Below are 5000 nucleotides of genomic sequence, written 5' to 3' on the forward strand. Positions count from 1 at the left end.
AATAATCTCCAGAGACTAAGTCCGAAAGGGCAAATGGTTAACCAGTAAGCAGAGTAATCATTAACCAAAAATCGCAAAAGTAAGTAAAAAGTGTGAAATCATTAACCAAAAATCGCAAAAGTAAGTAAAAAGTGTGAAATCATTAACCAAAAACTCGAAAATAATGTCCAGAGACTAAGTCCAAAAGGGCAAATGGTTAACCAGTAAGCAGAGTAATCATTAACCAAAAAGCGCAAAAATATGTTAAAAGTGTGAAATCATTAACCAAAAACTCGAAAATAATGTGCAGAGACTAAGTCCGAAAGGGCAAATGGTTAACCAGTAAGCAGAGTAATCATTAACCAAAAATCGCAAAAGTAAGTAAAAAGTGTGAAATCATTAACCAAAAACTCGAAAATAATCTCCAGAGACTAAGTCCGAAAGGGCAAATGGTTAACCAGTAAGCAGAGTAATCATTAACCAAAAATCGCAAAAGTAAGTAAAAAGTGTGAAATCATTAACCAAAAACTCGAAAATAATGTCCAGAGACCAAGTCCGAAAGGGCAAATGGTTAACCAGTAAGCAGAGTAATCATTAACCAAAAATCGCAAAAGTAAGTAAAAAGTGTGAAATCATTAACCAAAAATCGCAAAAGTAAGTAAAAAGTGTGAAATCATTAACCAAAAACTCGAAAATAATCTCCAGAGACTAAGTCCGAAAGGGCAAATGGTTAACCAGTAAGCAGAGTAATCATTAACCAAAAATCGCAAAAGTAAGTAAAAAGTGTGAAATCATTAACCAAAAATCGCAAAAGTAAGTAAAAAGTGTGAAATCATTAACCAAAAAGTCGAAAATAATCTCCAGAGACTAAGTCCAAAAGGGCAAATGGTTAACCAGTAAGCAGAGTAATCATTAACCAAAAATCGCAAAAGTAAGTAAAAAGTGTGAAATCATTAACCAAAAACTCGAAAATAATCTCCAGAGACTAAGTCCGAAAGGGCAAATGGTTAACCAGTAAGCAGAGTAATCATTAACCAAAAGGCGCAAAAGTAAGTAAAAAGTATGAAATCAGTAACCAAAAAGCGCAAAAATATGTTAAAAGTGTGAAATCATTAACCAAAAAGTCGAAAATAATCTCCAGAGACTAAGTCCGAAAGGGCAAATGGTTAACCAGTAAGCAGAGTAATCATTAACCAAAAATCGCAAAAATATGTTAAAAGTGTGAAATCATTAACCAAAAACTCGAAAATAATGTGCAGAGACTAAGTCCGAAAGGGCAAATGGTTAACCAGTAAGCAGAGTAATCATTAACCAAAAAGGGCAAAAGTAAGTAAAAAGTATGAAATCATTAACCAAAAAGCACAAAATTAAGTTAAAAGTGTGAAATCATTAACCAAAAAGTCGAAAATAATGTCCAGAGACCAAGTCCGAAAGGGCAAATGGTTAACCAGTAAGCAGAGTAATCATTAACCAAAAATCGCAAAAGTAAGTAAAAAGTATGAAATCATTAACCAAAAAGGGCAAAAGTAAGTAAAAAGTATGAAATCATTAACCAAAAATCGCAAAAGTAAGTAAAAAGTATGAAATCATTAACCAAAAATCGCAAAAGTAAGTAAAAAGTATGAAATCATTAACCAAAAAGCACAAAATTAAGTTAAAAGTGTGAAATCATTAACCAAAATGTCGAAAACAATGTCCAGAGACTAAGTCCGAAAGGGCAAATGGTTAACCAGTAAGCAGAGTAATCATTAACCAAAAATCGCAAAAGTAAGTAAAAAGTGTGAAATCATTAACCAAAAACCCGAAAATAATGTCCAGAGACTAAGTCCGAAAGGGCAAATGGTTAACCAGTAAGCAGAGTAATCATTAACCAAAAATCGCAAAAGTAAGTAAAAAGTGTGAAATCATTAACCAAAAACTCGAAAATAATGTCCAGAGACTAAGTCCGAAAGGGCAAATGGTTAACCAGTAAGCAGAGTAATCATTAACCAAAAGGCGCAAAAGTAAGTAAAAAGTATGAAATCAGTAACCAAAAAGCGCAAAAATATGTTAAAAGTGTGAAATCATTAACCAAAAACTCGAAAATAATGTGCAGAGACTAAGTCCGAAAGGGCAAATAATTAACCAGTAAGCAGAGTAATCATTAACCAAAAAGCGCAAAAATATGTTAAAAGTGTGAAATCATTAACCAAAAACTCGAAAATAATGTCCAGAGACTAAGTTCGAAAGGGCAAATGGTTAACCAGTAAGCAGAGTAATCATTAACCAAAAATCGCAAAAGTAAGTAAAAAGTGTGAAATCATTAACCAAAAAGCACAAAATTAAGTTAAAAGTGTGAAATCATTAACCAAAAAGTCGAAAATAATCTCCAGAGACTAAGTCCGAAAGGGCAAATGGTTAACCAGTAAGCAGAGTAATCATTAACCAAAAAGCGCAAAAATATGTTAAAAGTGTGAAATCATTAACCAAAAACTCGAAAATAATGTGCAGAGACTAAGTCCGAAAGGGCAAATAATTAACCAGTAAGCAGAGTAATCATTAACCAAAAAGCGCAAAAATATGTAAAAAGTGTGAAATCAGTAACCAAAAAGCGCAAAAGTAAGTAAAAAGTGTGAAATCATTAACCAAAAAGTCGAAAATAATCTCCAGAGACTAAGTCCGAAAGGGCAAATGGTTAACCAGTAAGCAGAGTAATCATTAACCAAAAAGCGCAAAAATATGTTAAAAGTGTGAAATCATTAACCAAAAACTCGAAAATAATGTGCAGAGACTAAGTCCGAAAGGGCAAATAATTAACCAGTAAGCAGAGTAATCATTAACCAAAAAGCGCAAAAATATGTAAAAAGTGTGAAATCAGTAACCAAAAAGCGCAAAAGTAAGTAAAAAGTGTGAAATCATTAACCAAAAACTCGAAAATAATCTCCAGAGACTAAGTCCGAAAGGGCAAATGGTTAACCAGTAAGCAGAGTAATCATTAACCAAAAAGCGCAAAAATATGTTAAAAGTGTGAAATCATTAACCAAAAACTCGAAAATAATGTGCAGAGACTAAGTCCGAAAGGGCAAATAATTAACCAGTAAGCAGAGTAATCATTAACCAAAAAGCGCAAAAATATGTAAAAAGTGTGAAATCAGTAACCAAAAAGCGCAAAAGTAAGTAAAAAGTGTGAAATCATTAACCAAAAAGTCGAAAATAATCTCCAGAGACTAAGTCCGAAAGGGCAAATGGTTAACCAGTAAGCAGAGTAATCATTAACCAAAAAGCGCAAAAATATGTTAAAAGTGTGAAATCATTAACCAAAAACTCGAAAATAATGTGCAGAGACTAAGTCCGAAAGGGCAAATAATTAACCAGTAAGCAGAGTAATCATTAACCAAAAAGCGCAAAAATATGTAAAAAGTGTGAAATCAGTAACCAAAAAGCGCAAAAGTAAGTAAAAAGTGTGAAATCATTAACCAAAAACTCGAAAATAATCTCCAGAGACTAAGTCCGAAAGGGCAAATGGTTAACCAGTAAGCAGAGTAATCATTAACCAAAAAGCGCAAAAATATGTTAAAAGTGTGAAATCATTAACCAAAAACTCGAAAATAATGTGCAGAGACTAAGTCCGAAAGGGCAAATATATAACCAGTAAGCAGAGTAATCATTAACCAAAAAGCGCAAAAATATGTAAAAAGTGTGAAATCAGTAACCAAAAAGCGCAAAAGTAAGTAAAAAGTGTGAAATCATTAACCAAAAACTCGAAAATAATCTCCAGAGACTAAGTCCGAAAGGGCAAATGGTTAACCAGTAAGCAGAGTAATCATTAACCAAAAAGCGCAAAAATATGTTAAAAGTGTGAAATCATTAACCAAAAACTCGAAAATAATGTCCAGAGACTAAGTCCGAAAGGGCAAATGGTTAACCAGTAAGCAGAGTAATCATTAACCAAAAATCGCAAAAGTAAGTAAAAAGTGTGAAATCATTAACCAAAAAGCACAAAATTAAGTTAAAAGTGTGAAATCATTAACCAAAAAGTCGAAAATAATCTCCAGAGACTAAGTCCGAAAGGGCAAATGGTTAACCAGTAAGCAGAGTAATCATTAACCAAAAAGCGCAAAAATATGTTAAAAGTGTGAAATCATTAACCAAAAATCGCAAAAGTAAGTAAAAAGTGTGAAATCATTAACCAAAAAGTCGAAAATAATGTCCAGAGACTAAGTCCGAAAGGGCAAATGGTTAACCAGTAAGCAGAGTAATCATTAACCAAAAAGCGCAAAAATATGTTAAAAGTGTGAAATCATTAACCAAAAACTCGAAAATAATGTCCAGAGACTAAGTCCGAAAGGGCAAATGGTTAACCAGTAAGCAGAGTAATCATTAACCAAAAAGGGCAAAAGTAAGTAAAAAGTATGAAATCATTAACCAAAAAGTCGAAAATAATGCCCAGAGACTAAGTCCGAAAGGGCAAATGGTTAACCAGAAAATCCGTCGAATAATGTCCAGAGACTAAGTCCGAAAGGGCAAATGGTTAACCAGTGGAAGGGCGATCAAGCGGAAAAATTTGCCCCGGTTACCCGGGATGGAGTTCCAGAGGTCCGGCCAGAGTTGTCAAATTCGTCCCGCTGATCGGACGCTTGTCATTCGGGTGGCTGGGGGTTGGCGGGGTATCTGCACAGTAGTAGGAGGTGGCAAGTCGGGACTTGGACGTTTATTCCAAGAGTCCACCCGAGCCTCCAGGTCTGCAGAGACCGACCCTAGCTGCCGCCCAACCGACTTTTAAGCCTTTTTCGGATGGGGATTTTTTCCCATTTTCGTCCATTTTTCGGGTTTTCTGTCGGGCTTAATAGGCGGCAGCCTGACCCCCGGCCGAGGCGGGGGGCGCACTCTCCCTTGCGTAAGGGTCCGGATTTGCCCCGGAAAGTGCCCCCGACGGCCTCCCGACCCGGGTGCCTGCAGGGCGGGGGAAAGGGTAGTCCCAGCCGCAGGAAATCATTAACCAAAAGACTTAGCCGTCGGGGCAGAGGCTAAGACCCGGGCTG

Source organism: Heterodontus francisci, unplaced genomic scaffold, assembly GCF_036365525.1.
Source record: "Heterodontus francisci isolate sHetFra1 unplaced genomic scaffold, sHetFra1.hap1 HAP1_SCAFFOLD_1337, whole genome shotgun sequence".
Lineage (NCBI taxonomy): Eukaryota > Metazoa > Chordata > Chondrichthyes > Heterodontiformes > Heterodontidae > Heterodontus > Heterodontus francisci.